Source organism: Magnolia sinica, chromosome 17, assembly GCF_029962835.1.
Source record: "Magnolia sinica isolate HGM2019 chromosome 17, MsV1, whole genome shotgun sequence".
In the NCBI taxonomy this organism is placed as follows: domain Eukaryota; kingdom Viridiplantae; phylum Streptophyta; class Magnoliopsida; order Magnoliales; family Magnoliaceae; genus Magnolia; species Magnolia sinica.
Window position 1 is genome coordinate 56362135 of NC_080589.1, and position 19947 is coordinate 56382081.

The 19947-nt window shown below is 36.7% G+C and overlaps 1 protein-coding gene across 4 annotated transcripts in view; it reads right to left on the bottom strand.

Moving 5' to 3' along the window:
• Positions 1 to 8461: 8461 nt before the first annotated feature.
• Positions 8462 to 19947, bottom strand: part of LOC131230298 (RNA polymerase sigma factor sigF, chloroplastic) — a 40541-nt gene continuing 29055 nt past the window's right edge. The window contains exon 10 of one of the 4 annotated variants that reach the window (XM_058226151.1): positions 8462 to 8790. The gene's annotated coding sequence lies outside the window, so the exon portion shown is untranslated. Of the gene's footprint in view, positions 8791 to 9644; positions 10007 to 19947 lie in introns of those variants that run through there. The other 3 variants (XM_058226149.1, XM_058226150.1, XM_058226148.1) reach the window with 3 other exon arrangements.

Genomic DNA, 19947 nt, shown 5'->3' on the forward strand with positions numbered 1-19947 from the left:
CCAATCTAGCTTTCTAACCTTACATCCATTCTCCAATACGAATCTGGCCGTTGGGAATAACTCCATTCATAGATCAAGTCATCTGATCGTTGATTTTGATATAGGATCATTATATACCTAAGTATTCCCACTTGTCCATCATAACCAACCGTTCAGTCAACTATTCACCACTAGGTAAAGATATCTGACCGTCCACTCTGAGTTTGGACCACCTAATCATAGTAATCTAGCTACTTAATCTCAACATCCACTCGTACACATATCAAATTGAGATTCTGATCTGTTCATCTTGTTCGCCACCTATGAATATGCTTAACCCACCATCAAAAATACAATCTGAGAAACTTACGCATGTGAACAAGTCACTTGAATCTAACGGTATACATGTTCTACCTCTTGATCGCTCCAAAAACTCACTTGTGATCATCCGTTTACAAAACTAACCGTACACCCACTTACATATATGATCAGAGTACTAACCATTAAGTTTTTATATTTTTAACATGTCATCTGACCATCCATTATGTTGATTGATGTACGTATATTCCCTTAATTAGTTTGGTGAATAATTCCTTATTCATAATGATTTAAATATAAGTTCTTTTGTAATAATTACTTAGAAACATGACTATAACCATGTAGAACTATTAGATTTTCCAAAACTCTCATATCAGCAATAATTACGAAAATACCATGAACTTAGACCCCTGAATTCTAGAGCATATGGTTCCCACTATCCGTTTGATGTGAAATTTTATACCATGCCTATGTATTATAAATTAACTATATATGTCAAATTTTAGCTCTTAGATCATTGTAAAAGTAGCCCAATTGACAAATCAGCCCCTTAACCGTTGATTTTAGTGTCCATCGAGTGAACAAACTTCGTGGGTAGTCGTAGTAGGATATTTTTCTTCATATGAATGACTTAGATTGCCCATAATATGGACCAAGTATGAAATATGAAGACCGCACTTTGGTAGACTTTTCCTTAGGCGTGAAGTTATCGTGTAAGGCTCACCAACTCCTTATAAATTTGTATCTTCCGATTTAACCACTTTCTTCTGCCCATCGCAACTTAAATTTGGACCACACTTTGGTCTCATATGACTAAAAGGTTATACAAAATTTAGACCACGATCTATGATCATACACCGTTGAAGATTGAAACCAATTCTTTCCTTTTAGTACAAAAGGTGAAAATTTAGATTTAGACTTTTTTCACCATCGATCAACCACCAAATTTTGTCCGACCATTTGTCTATCCTGAATACACATTTTCTCTAAAATTAGGCCCTGATCATTAAGTGTGGACCATTAATTAAGATCAAGTTCGTTTTGGCACCCGTTAGGAGAATTTTCAAGATATGTCAATCTAAATTTCGGATTGCCAAGAAAATCATATACCTCGGATCTATTCGACGACTCTGACATAATGAATTAATTAAATTTAAAAAAAGATTGTCAGAAAAGGAAAAATTGGAGAAACTCAATCCAAGAGGAATGTGAAGCACACCCCTTTAACACGCTCACTCCTCTTAAAAAGGGGTGTGCATTCCCCTCTCCACTCACACGCCTAATCTCCCAACGCCCAAGAAGGGAGGGAGAGAGAAAGAGAGAGAGAGAGAGAGAGAGAGAGAGAGAGAAAGAGAAAGGGAGGAAGAAAGAGAGAGAAGGAGAAATAGAAGGGAAGCCTAGACCCCCTCTTCCTTCTCCATATGTATGGTGTCTCTCTCTTGCTCAAACGATGCCGTGATTCATGTGAAAGCTTTTCATGTAGAAGCTTTCCTACATGGATATTTACCTAGGGTTTAGATCTAAGGCTAAGGTGAGGAATCCTTTAAGCTTACTTTAATTTGAATTGATATGATTTATCTTGCCCTTTTACATGCTTCCATGTTACTATGAATCCTCCCTACAATTATTTAATTTACCACCATCAATTATTTATTCTTTAAGAATTATTGAATGATTTTAATTATTCGTGATCTTTATGAATTTATGTAAGGTTATGGATACAAGTCTTGCCCTGTCCTTTACCAATTTTGTTGAGTTAGTCATTGCTACTCTCGTCTTTTGTTAAGTTAGTTATTACTACTCTCCTCTTTTATTGAGTTGGCCTATCGCTACTCTTCTCTTTTATTGATTTAGCTTATTGCTACTCTTCTCTTTTTTTATGTTAACCTTGTGCTACCTCCATTTATGGCTTGTGCATGTGTCTTGGAATTCCAGAACTCTCATAATTCAATTTATTTCATCTTTAGTGCAAGTGATGTATTAGAGGTATCACAACTAATGGTTCAAATATTTATTGTGGACGTTATGCGCTCTGGGTAGTGACCGTCTCGGTCGACGCGTAATTCCATGGGCTTAGGTAGTGGTGCACTAAGTAATTCGCAATGTGTGTTACATCACTTCTGGGATTGGATGTCGCAAATAGTCGCTCCATGAACAAATCGTGTCATGTAATTCATCCGACTCATATGTCGTGCCGCCTCGAGGTGTTCACGTAAATCTACGGTAGCGTCGAACACGTCACCAAATCTCCATAGTTATGGGATGCGGGATGAGTCAGGTTTTTTATAAATTATATTTCACATTGTGATGATCACTATGTATGATATGCCGCATACACTTTGCTAGGATGTATTCATACATATATTGATTGCGTATACTGATGCCTCTTATAGTAGTGGAGTACGAGACGTATTAAAACTCTTACATTACTTTTATGAATCTCTTGAATTATTGTTAATTTTAAAAGATAACCATCACTATGAGTAGGGCATTGACCCTCTCCAACCGTACAGATGATGCAGGTGATGTATAGATTGAAGACCTAGAGGTCCATCTTCCTATGAAAGATTATACTGAATGAATAAGAAGATAGTTTAATAATTTAGTTTTATATTTTCGCTGCAAACTCGATAATGTAAAAAGCTCTCATTGAGAGGGCATTTGATAATTTGTTAAATTCTTTTACTCAAATGAAATAATAAATACAGTCAATTTTATTCTCATAAATGGTTACCTTCATGGATATAACTGAATATGATCTAAATGAAAAAAAAAAATTATAGTGCATTTTTAAAGTATTCGATTTATACATTATTAACACTCGAAATTCTTGAGCACGAGTATGTACTCGGGTTGCGAAAATTCGAGATGTTACGCTCGGTGTGACCGAACCTCCATTTGGTGTGACCGAATACCGGCCATTATAGATCCGTTGGTATAAATCTAGAAACTGGATCTTTGGCGAACTATGGATTTTAGCATTTTAGAGACCTTAGTGCATCCCAAGCTCCACCAAACCTCCTACGCTCTATCTCAATGAGATTCATGCTCTCTCATATCAATCTCTTACAAAATAATTAAGAAATTACTCTTAGCCTTTCTAAGCATCCAATGTACCCGAATTCGATAATAGATTAAAGTAAACTAAAAATAAATTTCCATTCAAACCAAACATCAATGAATTATTCAACAATCAAATCAATAATATGAATCAAAGTAAACTAAAGCATTAAAAATAACTAAAAGCTTTACCTCTTAACCCTAGCTAGTGGAAACTAATCACTTTGTCCAGCAACCTTGGCACTTTATATAGTGAAACCCTTGTCTTATAGAACCCAGTTACTTTGTTTGGCAACCCAGTCACTTGTGTCATGGAATCCGTCATTTTATCTTACAACCTCATCACTTTGTCTAGGGAAACCTTGTACCTTTATTTGGCAATCGTGTCACTTTGTCTAGTGAAACCCCATTGCATTCTCGACCCATTCAATAAACCACCACCACCATCAAAAGCTTCTAAAAAATATTTTTTATTTGTTAATCAACAAAAAACTTGAATTTACCGGATCCAATGCATGATAAAACATAGACAGGAATTAGCAGACTATGTGGGTGCGACCGTGACTGTGAGACCCACCTCAATGTATGCATTGTATATCCACACCATCCATCCATTTTGCCAACCTATTTTAGGGCATGGTCCAACAAATGAAGCAAATACAAATATTAGGTGGACCACACAATAGGGATTGAATTTCCACCATTAAAAGCTACTTTGGGGCACAAGATTTTTGGATCAAGATGATATTTTTGTCTTTTACCTTGTCAAATAAATATTACGGTGGATTGAAGGAAGTTTTTAATAGTAGGTGTCCAGTGCCAAAATGTGTTTGGGTAAATGTGGTAAATCCAATACTCAAGTGGTACCACAGGGGATTACACATTAAGAAGCAAGCAACCCGATAATGACACCCATTATTGAAACTTTCTTAGGGTTCAGCGTGATGGTTAATTAGCATCCAACCTGTTCATTATGTCGCATTGACCTATAAGAAGGGAAAACACAATTAACATCTTGATCAAAACCTTGGTAACCCTAAAAAAATTTTAAAAAATAAATAAATACAACAACAAGTTTTTAATCCTTACTGTGGGGTCCACTTGAACCTTAAAACAGCCTCATTTTTTTTTTGCATGTACCCAAAAATGAGATTGCAAAATGACTAGATGGTGTGGATAAACCCATACATCACAGTGTCCTCTCAGAGCTCCCGTGCCTTCTAACTGGGGATGGGCGGGGTGGTATCCAATCCACGTCCATCATTGCAGCTGACTTGCCAAAAATAACTCCAGCTTGCATGAGTATTGAGCAATAAGCTAAAGTGTATTGAGTAAACTTTGTCGTTCCCACCGTGGATGAATGTGCCTTATCCATGTCGCCCATCAATTTTACCATATCGTTTTAGCATATTAGCCCAAAACTAAAGCATATCCAAAGCTCAACCACACCACAAGAAATAGTGGGAATTGAAAACCCTACCGTTGAATACTTCTTTTGGGGGAAGCGCAGAAGTGTTGGATCATGCTTATATTTGTTTTTCCCTTCATCATGTATGTGTGACCTTGAGAACAGGTTGGATGACAAATAAACATTTTTTTGGTTGTAAGGGGCCTAAGCGGATTGCGTGCTGAGTAAACTCTGTGAGGTTCACCATGATTTATGTGATTTATCCCCTCCGTCCATCCATCTTACCAGATAATTTTAGTGCTTGATCCCAAAAATAAAGCATATCCAAAGCTTAAATGGACCACACTACAGGAAACAGTGTGAATTGAATGTCTACCGTTGAAAAATTCTTAAGGGCCACGGAAGTTTTGGATCAAGCTTATATTTGTGTTTTCCCTTCATCCATATCTATATGATCTTATGGACAGGTAGGATGACAAGTAAACATCCATATCTGTATGATCTTATAAACAGGTTGGATGACAAGTAAACATTCACATCCATATAATCCTATGAACAGGTTGGATGACAAGTAAACATCCACATCTGTATGATCCTATGAACAGGTTGGATGACAAGTAAACATCACTGTGGGGTGCAGAAAGGTTTCATTGGTGGAAATCATTATTGCCACTGTTTCCTAGGGTATGCTCCACTTTAGCTTTGGATATGATTAAATTTTGGCCTGAATCCCTTAAATGATCTTTAAAAACGAATGGACGGTATGGATAAACTACATACACTCACAGTGGGCCCAATTGAGTTTACTCAGTACGATAAGAGCGTACTAAGTAACTCAGTACACAATCCGATTTTGATGTAAGTAAGGTTTCAACGGTGGACATCATTATCCCCATCATTTTTTGTAGTGTGGTACACTAAGGCCTGTTTGTTAAATCTGAAGTTGGAAGTCTAAATCTGAAATCTGAAGTCGAAAACCTAGTATTGGATTTAGAGCAACCCGTTTGTTAACTAACATCTGAAATATTTGGAATATGTTAATTTGATACATTTGCCCTTATGAAATAATCATGATTAAATCCCTACCATTAAAATCTTCATGGATTCAATCAAAATGTTTATTTACCAACATGTTTATAAGGTTAAAAAAACACCTAGATGAAGAGAACACACAAATATCATCTTAATCCAAAGCTTTTGTAGCTGGCAATAAATTTTTAATAGTCATTTACCACTTTTTCTTGTACTATGGCCCATCTGAGATTTGGATCTGCTTCATTTTTTGGATCATGCCCAAAAATGAGCTTTCAATGTGGATGGATAGCATGAATGTAGTCACATAGATCCCCATGGGCCTCACAGTTAGGGTCCCACCCACCTCAGTGGATCCATATTGCATACTAACAATGTCAATAGCCCCTAGCCATTGGATGGTATTATGTGGCCCCCATCATAATGTGTGTCTTTTATCCACGCCGTCCATCCATTTTTCTAAATCATTTTAGGAATTGATCCCAAAAATAAGGATGATCCAAATCTCATATGGCCTAAAACTTTCTTGGCCTAAATCATAGTGGGCCTAGAGAAATGTCACACGATTAAAAGTTGGGTTATGTTTTACACAAAGGAGAAAGTATAGGGCAATTTTGGAATTAAAAATAATAATACACGGAGTGCATTCTCCATTCACCATTAAGCTAGACCATCATTGCTGAAAAAAATCAGCCAAAATATACGGAGCGCTTTCCACGTGTTCTGTGTTAACAAACAAAACTAATGCCGATTGCTTTCCAATTCCACATTAAGTTAAAATTTTCAACGTTACCAAACAGACCCTAAGATTTGGATATGCTTAAAGTTTAGGCTCATGGACTAACATGTTTTGATAAAATAGGTGGACGGCATCCATAATACACATACATTATAGTGGGCCTCACAGAGTTTGCTCAGTACGGTTTAAGTTACCCGGTACGCAATCTGCGTCCTCCTTCAAACCACACGGTGAGTATCAAGGAGAAAACGGTACTGTTATGGGATGCTAGTTTTGATTTTGATAGGGCCCATCGTGATTTTTATGTAAGATTACTCCAACCATTAGATCTTGAGTTTCATATTAGGCCCAACGACCCCAAAAAAAAAAAAAAAAGTTGGCCTGTCATTTTGGTAGACAGCACTAAAGGAAATAATTGGGAGAGAGACATCCACCCTTTCTTCTTTTTTTTTACGAGGCCTAATATGAAATTTATATAAAATCCACTCCAACCATTAGATTACAAATATCAGCTTGATCCAAGACTTTTGTAGCCCCGAGAAATTTTGCACGATAGATGTTCAATTCACACTGTTTCTCCTAGTGTGGTCCACTTTAGATTTGGACATGCTTTATTTTTTTTCTCAAGCTATAAAATTATCCAGTAAAATGGATGGATGGAGTGGATTTAAAAAATCACTGTAGACCCATGGAATTTACTCAGTACGCATGTTAAGGGCCGCACCGCTCCCATGAAAAAGGCAGCAGAATGTAATTCCGCATCAATGAAGTGTTTTTTTTAATGGTTGGACACACGCTTTTACGCTAGAGTAGGATTTCACCCATGGGTACCACGAACCCATGACCTCATGTTCTTGCAAGTCTACCACTTTACTTATGCCTCAAGTAGCTTATTTTGGTTTCTACTTATTCAATAGATAATTGTATTTCAGTATAAAAAAAAAAAAAAATACAAAAAAGTAAAAAATTTTGTTTGGTTTCTAACACCAGAGTACTTTTTAAATCTCTTCCATTAATCTCTTTTCCTCTCTTTCCTCTTCCAATATCTTTTCTTTTCTTTTCTTTTTCTTTTGTATCTCTTCCATAATCTCTCTTACCTTTCTTCTCTTCAATTTTATTTTTTTTTCTGTTCTCTTTCAATTTTTACTTATTCATCCAGGGTCTACCTTCAATACCCACCATCCATCTTGTGAGGTCAGCATCTGATGTGGATGTCCATTATGTTAGGCTAACCTTGACCACATCTCCAACGTGAATTGTCCATCATATGGGACCTACCCTTAATGTGGACCATCCACCTTGCGAGGGCGAGGCCCACCGTCGATATGGAATATCCATTATGCCATTCCCACTTGGGCTATCCATCCATGTTCAATGCATCCTCTGGAAAGAAGAAATGCAGCCAACCACTAAATACCAAAGGAGAGTAGTATCAACTTGATGAGCTCAAGCCGGCCATGAGTCCGGCTCCACGGCTTAGTGATAGACAGACTGTGTTTCAACACTGAGATCATGAGATTGAGTGCCCATATGGTGTGGGTGTATTTAAATTAATAAATAAATAAGAGCTCAACCCGGCCACATGGGGGATGATACACTAGAGAAGACGAGACGCATAACAATCCTATCCATTTCCCATTGCATATGACCATTTTAACTATTTTTGTTTCCCATCAACACTTCAATGGCAACCAATCAGATAGATAAGAACGCCTAATTAGAGTAATTTGAGAGAAACCATCTTTGCTGGGGCCTTGCATATGGGTGGACCTGATGGATATATCTTCCTGCAATGCATGCTGTGGAAAGATTGCTATACCACACTAGAGTTCTTTCTCCTCAACCGTATCATCTTCCTCATTTTTGTACAGAGTCTGCTGTTTCTACCACCACAACACCCCAACTATCATTGCTGCATACTGCTATAGGATAATTCGAGACTATAGCCATTGGATCTGGATCATATCTAATGATCCAAACATTGATTTGATGCAATACAATGACGAAGGTGATTTATTGCAAAATCCTCATCCGAGTCAATTCTCTCAAAGCAACTATCAAGAAGATGGTCCATATTCAAGGAGAAAAGGTAAAATAATCAAAGTCCTAAAAGATGAGGTGAGGTCATCTTTCTTTCCGGCTGCCAGCAATTATCTATGTAATTACGGTCTTTGCTGGCCATTGTTCTGGTCAAGCACTCTCTTTTCTTTGTACAATTCCTCCTTACCATCCGACAATTGACTCACCCCATATACTTTATTAGGAGAATAAAGAAGAAAACAGATGAAAAGAGAGAATTTTGGATCAGTATCAGTGAAGAATGATAGAAGAAAATCGAACAAAAGAGAGAAATGTGAGGAAGGGGAGGAGTATCTTTCATATCACACCTCCCTAATTTCATATATTTAAAGGAAAATTATTACAATTGAAGATAAGAGATGTTAGCTGTAAAGCTAAAGCCTATCTAAACTAATTACAAATGATATGGTACACCACGGGTGTACAGTAACAAGTTCCATAATTAGTTATCTACCATCGACGGTGGTACCCATCTTGTAAAATGATTTTGATCATCAAATACCGAATACCGCCATATCCAATGGCCATAGCTACATTGAGACGTATTGTAGCATGCGGAAAACAGTTTTTTAGAGGACGCCAATTGCTCCAACACTCTTTTCCATTTTCGAAGGTACTTGTTTTAAGACCTAAGGCTAGTTTCATAATCACATAGGCACAATGAAAACAGGAACAATTTGGATTTTACTAGTAGTTTAGATTGAAGAAAATGAAAGTAGTTCGACCAAAAGACAGGGTATTTAAGTCATTTTGTTGGGTGGGTGCAATCAGTTGTTCATTCGGCGAAGCTTTCTTGCTTCTAAAACTAGAGAAACTATGTTACTCTGGGAGAGGAGGTGGTTGAGTCTCCAGCACTAGGATATTGTATAACTGGAATACCTTTTGAGCATTGTACAAGTTATAGGCTTTTATTCATATATATATCAAACATTAATACATTAGTAATTTGATTATTATTTTTAAAAACTTGATGGGTTGAATCAGTTGATAGATAGTTAAAGGATGGCCAAATGAAAACAATTCCAAATTCAACGAATAAATGCTTACTAAACAGAGATTAGAAACATTAAATGAATTTCAATTTTGAAAAATAGCCATTCTAATGTTGTTAGCACAACTTAGACAGCTGGATTGAGGTGATATGTGCAACATGTACAACTTTTTCCCTTCTCTTCTGAAAGGTAATATGTTCGATTTCAAAGCACCTAAGTATCAACCATCCCACTTTGCTAGAGTATCAATTAACTCCTGCTTTCCGCCCCTCCCACGAAACCACTTCATCTCTCATCAAGTGGGCATGACGACCATAGCCGCTAGTATTAGTAACACAATCTGCAGTGCTTGGCAAGAGGGAACTCCTGTCGTCTGTTGTTAGTCAATCTCTTTCTAATCTACAAACGACATAAGCGTGATAATTCCCTATGATGGCAGTTCACCAAATTTCTCAACAAGTTGTTTTCAACCTTGAAAAAGAATGTGGCCAATGAGGAAACATGATAGCAATTTAAGTCTCTTTATGATTGAAGCTCTGTATAAAGAAATCTAGTGGCAACTGTTGAGATACAATAATCAGAAGCCTCACACACCTATTTCTAGTAATCTGGACATTGCATCAGGTGGGCCTGCTAAAAGATTATCCTGATTTAATGATTCTAACTATCAACACACGGCATAGAAACAGACTAAAGAAAACAAGTAGCCATTCAACAGGCCAAAAGTACATTATTACATGGTTGCTATTTCTGATCAAACTAACTTTTGAGATATAGACACGCAAAAATAAGGCCCATGATATTAAGAATCCAGATAAATAATACCCACGTCACTAATACCCCAATGATTTTTTTATTTATTTAGTTAGTTTTGTATCAGGACTATGCAATCCAGTTTGTGGGTCACTCACAAGCCAGAACGCTACTTTCAGACATGAAGCCATGCCTATATCCCTGTTGTTGGTTAAGCTACAATATAAATTTAGCTCAGGAATATACAAAATTCATACTCGATGAATATAATAATCTACATGCATTACTTGTAATAATCTGCATGCATTAGTTATCAAGGTTTAAAGTATCGTCCAAAACCAGAACGTATTACATGATATGTACTGATATTGCCCATGATTGATATGGCTGTACCAGCCCAAACCATCCCAATACAGGGCAATATGGAGCGATACAAAGGCCATATTGGTGGTGAATGATATAATACCCAATAGCAAGGTATCCCGTATCGGTATCGGTTGGCGTAACGGTGCCCACCGATACCGATACGGATATGGGGGTGTATCGGCGATACGGGGGCGTAACGGCCGGTAACGGTGCAAAATTATTTTTTTTGGCCAAAAAAATATGAAAAAATATGGATTAAATCTGGAATATTCTAAACATTCCAAATATGCATTCATTTATAAATTGGAACATGTTTACGATGGTGTAATGGTCCACTCCTTGGTGAGAAGCTATATCGGACTATCTGATGAATTTATGAACCAGACCACCTGGTATTGGCTATAGATATTTTATATTTAATTATCTAACTATATAAGATCAATATGAATTAATTGGAATGAATCTAATACCAAAATATCTCATATTTGTAGGTATTGGTGTATTACATACCTTGTGACTTGTGTACATTTTATTTCAACATACAATCTAGGGACTTTTATGTCCAATTATATAATTTATAAATCTAACAAATTAATATAATTTTTCCCAATAAATCTTAAGAAAAAATTTATAATTATATTTAAGTAAATGGTGTAATCGATTTAGAGCTGATTTGGTGGACCATTTGATGCCCCAAATCAACGTTAAATTCATGCAATCTATTAGCACTTATCTCACTAATGGATTGGTGGATATTTATTGAACAGTGATGAATGAAAAATATCAAATGATCCTATTTCAGAAAAAACAAGTGTTTGCAAATTAACGGTGAAAATCATTTAAATAATTTAATTTTGGAATTGTGACATGGCAACAATAGTGCCATAATTTAATTTATTAATTTTGAGTTAATGTATGCCTCATGGACAATTTTTTCGGCCATGTACATAGGGCCCGCCACAATGTATGTATTGTATATCCATGTTGTCCATCCTTTTTGCCAACTCATTTTAGGGCATGGTCCAAAAAATGAGGCAAATCCAAATCTTTGGTCGACCACACAATAGGGATTGAATTCCCACAATTAAAACTTTTATTATTGTTACTATTATTATTATTATTATTATTATATTTTTTTATTTTTAAGTTGCGACTTTTGTTTTCCTTGATCCAAGTCCATGCAACCTTATCAGTAGTTTCGATAGTAAATAAATATTATAGTGGGCCATAATAAGTTTTTAACAGTGGGCATTCAATCCTATTGTGCGGTCCACTTGAGATCTGGATCTGCATCATTTTAGGGACCATGCCTTGAAATGATCAGGAAAAACTGATGGGTGGCATGGATATATAATACAACACATAAATCGAGGTGGGCCACATGCACTAAAACTATGTGTGGGCCTTCAATCCTACTGTGCGGTCCACTTGAGATCTGGATCTACTTCATTTTAGGGACCATACCTTGAAATGATCAGGAAAAACTGATAGGTGGTATGGATATATAATACAATACATAAATCAAGGTGGGTCGCGTGCACTAAAACAGTGCAAGTGCATTAAGCGGCGTTCGCCGCAAACCACTTTTAAAAAAAACAAAAAAAAAGGTGCGTGGCTATTCATTTTTCGACACCAAGAGAGGGAGAGCGAAATGAGAGGGAAAGAAAGGGAAAATGAGAAAGAGGAAGAAAATGAGAGGGAAAGAAAGAGAAAACGAAAGAGAGAGAAAATGAGAGAAGGAGAAAATGAGAAGGGGGGGGGGGGGGGGTGCAGCCGCAACTCGAGGAGGAGGAGGAGAACGAAAAAAATGTATGGTTTTTTTTCTTTCTTTCTTTCTTTTTTTCTTTTTTTTTTCCTATTTTCTTTAGGCCCGTAACAGCCGTTACAGGGCCGTAACGGCCGTTACGGCCCCATAACGGACGTTACGGTCACAGAATCGGAGGGGTGCCCATTTCGGCCCCGTATCGCGTAACGGTCTGGGCCGTTATCGTTACGTATCGGCCGACACGGCCATATCGTAACAGATACGGAACACCCTGCCCAATACGCTGATTCTAAACATTGTTACTTTTATATTTTTTTGAAAAGCGATGATTACTATTGCAAGGCCAAAGCCAAAAGAATACAAATACAAAGAGAAAATAAAAAATAAAAAGCTATAACCATTGAGGAAAATATTGAAACTATCCTATTGCCTTAAAAGAAAATGCCCATTCCAATACATTTGCTTTAGCCCTCTTAAAGACATCTAATACCAGGCTACAACTATTCCAAAAACACCTATTGGTTCTCCCTTCCCATACAGCCCAAATACTAGCCAACAATGACATCTTCCATAGCTCCTTCCCTTCCTTTCCAATACCTCCCCCATGCCATGCCCGAAAGGACATTTCAATAGATCCTAGCATAACCCAAGAAATTCCAAAACCTTGAAGGAACTTTCTCCATTGTTCACTAGCAAATGAACAATGAAGAAAAAGATGGTCCACTGTCTTCATTTTGCATGCACATCAAGCATACATTCAGCAATACCATATTCCTATTTCTCATATTATCAACTATTAGAACCTTATTCCTTCCAACAAACCATGTCAAAGCCGCTACTCTCTTCTTCTTTTTTTGACGCAGGCAGGCTAGCATGACTTTTTGAAGCAATTTCAGCAACTTGATCATATCTTCCACTTCATTTTCCAACAAATTCCTTCTATGTAAAGGCATCCATATCACCTCATTTCTTTCATAGTAGAAGCAACTAGCAACTAAAATATTCGGATCCAAAGATATACCAGCAAACCTTGGGAAAACTTCTTGAAGAGTCTAATCACCCATCCAAACATCTTTCCAAAACCGAATGCTACTACCACGCCCAAAAGAAAAGCCAGCCCCCTCCTTGAATTTCCCATGAAGACCTGTTATTGCTTTCCAAGCATGCATTAGATAGATAAAACACTTATATCCATCTTCCTCCTTCCTCTACCCCATATTTCCTTACTATAACCAGTGTTCGGAATATCGATACTATCGGCCGATATTATCAGTATCGGGCCCTAGCAAGACGAAACTCCTCCGATAACCCCCGAAAAATACCGAAAATCCAAAACTTCAAATATCGGTCGATATTATCATCGATATCGCACCTGGGAGAGCATCATTATCCGAAAAAAGGGATAAAAAAAAAAGGATAAAAAAAAAAGAAAAACTTTCAACGGTTGATTTCGGTACTTGTAAAGAAGATCGTCCTGATCGGAAGCTGCGTTTGATGGGCCATTTGAATCCAAGTCTCTGATTTGGAGAGATTTGGGCACAAAATCGAGAGAAATTCTCCAAATCCCGACATTTGGGAGAGATTTTAGGGTTCTGGCATTCAGGAACCCTCTCTGCTTCGAAAAAAAAGGGCCTTGAGCCCTTATTTACCGGAAGCGGATGGGCTGGTGTACTGCACACCACCAACCTGAATGTTGTGTTGACATCACCAAGTTCTGTGGGTCCCATCGTAAGTTATATGTTATATCCAAACTGTTCGTCCATTTTACGAGCTTGTATTAAGTCTTTACCCAAAAAATAAGACAGATCCAAAGATCATGTGGACCACACTGAAAATAGTTGTGGGACATTAAACATCTACCATTGAAACCCTTTTAGGGTCACAGAAGTTTTAGATCGATATGGATTTTTTTTTTCCTCTTCATCAAGGTCTTTGTGACCTGATGAAAAGATTGGATGGAAAATAAACGTTATGGTGGGCCCTACGAATGTTATAACGGTGAGAATCATTGCCTTCACTGCTATTTGTGGTGTGGTCCACCTGAGATTTGGATATGACTCATTTTCAGGCTCATGATCTAAAATGATCTCTCCAAATGGATGAACGGTGTGGATATAATAAATACATTATTTTGGGGCCAATGTAACTTTGATCTCCTTTGAACTGTTTGTACAACTCAGCTCGAGGATCCTCAGTGCCATCTTTACGGATGGAAACGTATTGGCTCTGTGGGCCCCATATTGATGTATGTGTTTCATCCATTCCGTCCATCTATTTTTCTAGATCAATTTATGTTGTTACACAGAAAATGAGGTATATCCCAGTCTCAAGTGGACCACATTACAGGAAACAGTTCTGAATGAACTTTGACTATTAAAATTTTTTTGGGGACCATAAAAGTATTGGATCAAGTGGATCTTTGTTTTTGCCCTTCATCTGGGTCTTTATTACCTAATCAATAGATTGGATGTCAAATAAACAGTACAGTAGGCCTTCAAAGGATTTAAATGATGGATATCCAATCACTATTGTTTTCGTGTGGTGTGGTCCACCTGACATGTATATCCCTCTCATTTTTGGGGTAAAGACCTAAAATGATATTTAAAAATGGATGAACAGAATGGATGAAACACATACATCATGGTGGGGCCCACAGAGCACCAACCACCAGTGGAGTAGCCAATCCGTTTCCTTCACGGACGCGGATTTCCTGCGAAAGTCTCTGCAGGAAGTTCCTGCGCTAGAAACTTATGTGTGCCCCACCATCGAAAACTTCCTAAGGTCCATTGTGACCATCCAACCCATTAATAAGTTCACACATACTTGGATGAAAGGAAAACACAAATATCAGATTGATCGAGAAAAATTTTTGGCCCACAATTTTTAATGGTCAATAACTATTATTTTGTGTGGAGTAGAACACATCTACCTGAAATTTGTAACTGTCTCATTTTTTAGGCCAACCCTTAAAATTAGGTTGCAAAACCAATGGACGATGTAGATATGTCGTGCATGCATCAAGGTGGGCCTTATTGTTTTTTACGGTAGCATCAATTCCAACTATTTTCACTTGCGTGGTCCACATAAGTTTGAATGAAGGGAAAAAACAATTATCAGCTTGATCCAAAACTTTTGTGGTCACTAATGGTCAATCACCATTGTTTCTTATGGTATGGTCCCCCTGATTATTGGATCTGCTTCATTTTTTGGATGATGTCCTAAAATGACATGTAAAAACGGATGGACGGGGTGGATATTGAATACACACATCATTGATAGGTATGTTTTCTAATTTCTAATGTATCTTTTGTTTTTAAATGCATTGGTTATGTTTTCATACACATCTTTATACAAGTATAAATGTTATGCATCATATTTGAATATATTTACCTTAGTTTAATCAGATTACGCATAACTTAGGGCCTTATACAAGGAAAATTTATTATGTGCACTTCTTTCTTGAGATTTTATGATTTAAAAGTGTGTATTAACGTCTTTTAAAATAATTCCTGAAGTTTCATAAAAAAAAATCAACTGTTTTGCCAATGTTTCCCCATGTTTCCCAAAAAGTGAGATAAATTACGCGTTACAAACGATATATCCCGTGCGATAACCAATACGTATCTGTATCCCAAGGTTGCGATACATTACGCGATACCAATATTTCGAACACTGACTATAACCTTTCTCCCCACAGCCACCACGACCATTTTCCTAATAACCCCACATCAATCAATTCCAAATTTCTTATACCAGCTCCCCCTTCTTGAAATGGATTGCAAACCCCTCCCAATCCATTAAGTGGAACTAGTGCTTCTCTTCACCTCCTCTCCAGAGAAAATCTCTCCTAATTTTGTCCAAACGGATTAACACCGACTTTGGACAACTATGCACATAGGTTTTTTTTATTTTATTTTTTATTTTCCCTGAGAGAAACTTGTACACGAGTTTACAAGTTTACAACATCAACTTGTGTAGATATCATATACTAATATTGCCATATTTTATCATCATCTAAGCCTTATCCCAACTAATTGGGGTTTGACAATATGAATCCTTTTCCACCATTCCACTCTATCAAGGGCCATAACTTCAATTAGTCTATAGGTCATCAAATCTTTTCTTACTACCTCCACCCACATCCTTTGGGCCTTCCACTTACCCTTTTAGAGCATTCGACATGAATCAACTCACTCCTAATTTGTGAAATTCTTGGTCTCACTTGCACATGCCCAACTACCTAAGTCTACTTTCCCTTATCATATGACCTATTATGCAACTAAGTTCCCTCGAATTCGTTCATTTCTAATTCTATCCTCCCTCATTTTACCACTCATCCATCTCAACATCTTCACTTAGCTACACTCATCCCATAAACATTTTCTTCTGTGACTGCCGAACATTCTGTCCCATATGGCTGGTCTTATAGCCATCCTATAAAATCTCCCCTTTAATTTGATTAGTATGCGTTGAACACATAAACTCCAGAGGCACATCTCCAGTCCAGGAACCAAGCTAAAATTCTATGTGCCACATGCTACTTGTCAATCTCTTCATTGTCATGAATTATCAACCAAGTTATTGAAAATGGTCACTTTGGAATACTTCTTGATCGGCAATCTTCACTAATTCCTCATTTTCATTCCTGTTGGTAAAATTGCATTCCATATAAACTCTTCTTTAGACTAACTGACTTTAAAACCTTTAGATTCTAAAGCATCCCTCCGTAGCTTTGTGTTCACCCCCTCCCATCTTGTCAATCAAAATTTTGCAATCTACAAACAACATACACCACAAGATCTCTACCATAAATACCTCGATAGCCCGTTCATAACCAATGCGAAAATTTATGGATTCAATGGCCACCCTAGGTGCAAGCTTACAGTAATTGGAAACTCACTATACTTGTGGTCCTCATTGTTACTGCTAACTTGTACATATCCTTAATCATTTCAATATATCCTCTTGAGACAACTTCCCAAGACCCACTATATTCTCTCCAAGCACCATATTGTATGCTTTCTCTAAGTAAATAAAAACCTTGTGGAGATCCTCCTATCCATGTATTTCTCCATCAGCTAGGTAGGAAAATTTTCTCAATGGTTGACCCTCTTGCAATAGATCGAAACTGATTTTCTAATACATTCATCTCATGCCTTAATCTTTGCTCAATCAATCTCTCAAAGTTTCATAGCATGACTCATTAGTTTAATCCCAGAGTCATTAGTGTAGCTTTGTATGCCTCCTTTATTCTTTCAAATAGATACCACAATAGTTTTCCTCCATTCCCCTGGCATTTTCTTTGATCTTACAGTCTTATTGAACTTAGTCAACCAAAATAAACATCTCTCACGCACTTCTAAACCTCTATTAGCATTACCATCTGGTCCTACGACCATTCTTGTCTTCATTTTGTCAAAATTTCTTATACTTCAGATATCCAAATCCTACTAAGTATCTATGATCTTCGACAGTGTTGTCAAAATCGTTATCCCATCGCAAATCATAATAAGGGTTGAATCGTATCAAATTGCAAATCCTAAGATTTTTTATTTTCTTAAAAATTGAAGAAAATGTGCAAAATATAAATAAATGAGAAAAAAAAAAAACTCGTCGATCATCCATTTCCCATCCATATGCACCATTATACCTCCATATCTTGATAGTGTTGGATGATTCTTGTCTTTCCTTTATTTCTTGACCATAGAATCACATTGGAAAAGTGGCATTCAGTTCTGTAGATGGACCAAAAATGTTTTTTTTTTTTTTTTAATCATCATTACCACAACATATAAGTCAACATGATCACAACCATCAATAAAAACATTCAAGAAAAGTCATACATCAATTTGGTGTTTCAACCAATTGAGTAAGAAATCAACGTTGAAGAGAATGTCGATCATGTAAACTCCTAATTGACCTCTTCTAAATGATTCATAAAGCCCCCACAATTTAAAAGCATAAAATGAAAGCCAGGTAAAGCTTAAAATAGAAGAAAAGCTAGGTAAAGCTTAAAATAGAAGATAACAAGTACAATTTGAATCTCAAATCGTAGGATTCAAGCCATAGAATCGCAGGATTCATCTAAAAAGGGATTCAAGGTGGGATTTAAATCGTTTTTCTTAAGATTCAACTCAAATAGTAAATCATAAACCGTAAATCGTAGGATTTTGACAACATTGATCTTCGGCCCCATTTGTGTTTATGACACCTCTTTCTAAGCTCTTAAACGAATCATCATTGAACAACGTTTGGAAATAACTTCTCCACCTTTCCTTGCTATCATCATCCTTAACCAACACCCTTTGTTCATAGCTCTTAATGCATATAACATGATTTACGTCCCTATGCTTCTTCTTTATCATTTTTGCAAGTTTGAATGCATCTTTCTCACCTTCATTGTCCCCAATCTATTGCATAGATCATCATATACCTTAAGTTTAGCCTCACTATTTTCTTAGCATTCTTTTTGACGTTTCTATATTCTTGTAAAATTTTCCCATTTATAGTCTCTTGTCAGGCCTTGAAGCATTGTTGCTTCTCAATAATTGCCTTTTGGACATCATCATTCCACCACAAAGTTTTCTTATATGAGTGATTTTTCCCTCTAGATATTACTAAAACTCTTTTTGCTACTTTCTAATGCACTCAGCCATCTTATTCCACATAACATTAAACTTAAATATTCCACTTTTCTTCTTCCATCAATTGTTCCTAAATAACATTGTTCTCTCCTTTTAAATTCTACCACCACTTTTTTGGACACTAATTAATTTCACTCTATATTTTCCATCTTTTAATGTAAACATACACAACCATTAACCTACATTGTGCGGTCAAACTCTCTCCTACATTAACCTTGCAGTCTTTTTTACTTTTTGATCATTCCGTCTTCATATGTAGAAAGAAGTTTATCTGGCCAGTAGATGATCCGCTTTTGAAGGTTATTAAATGTTCATTTCTCTTTTTAAAATATGTGTTTATTAGAACTAGATTTTATGCCATGGAAAAATTAGAGAAAGCATCCCCCATATCATCCATTTTCCTAAAACCACATCTTCCATATACCCTTACATATCCACTATTCTCTTTTCCTAAATGACTGTTTAAGTATCCTCCGACAAATATCCTCTCTTTGTTTGGAATTCTTTGCATTAGTCTGTCCATGTCCTCCCAAAATTGTCTCTTGATTCTATCTCTTACCCTACTACATGTGGCGCAAACACATTAATGACATTGATTATCTCCTTTCCTAACACAAGCTTTATTAATAATAGCACATTATTTATTCTATTAAGTATTAACATATACGATCATATCCTTTAAATTTTTGTCCACCACTATCCCTACCCCATTTCTATTGTTGTCCTTTCCCACATAACAATGTTTATATCCGTCATTTCTATAGCTTTTGCCTGTTTGCACTTGGTCTCCTGCATGCAAGGAAAGTCAACTC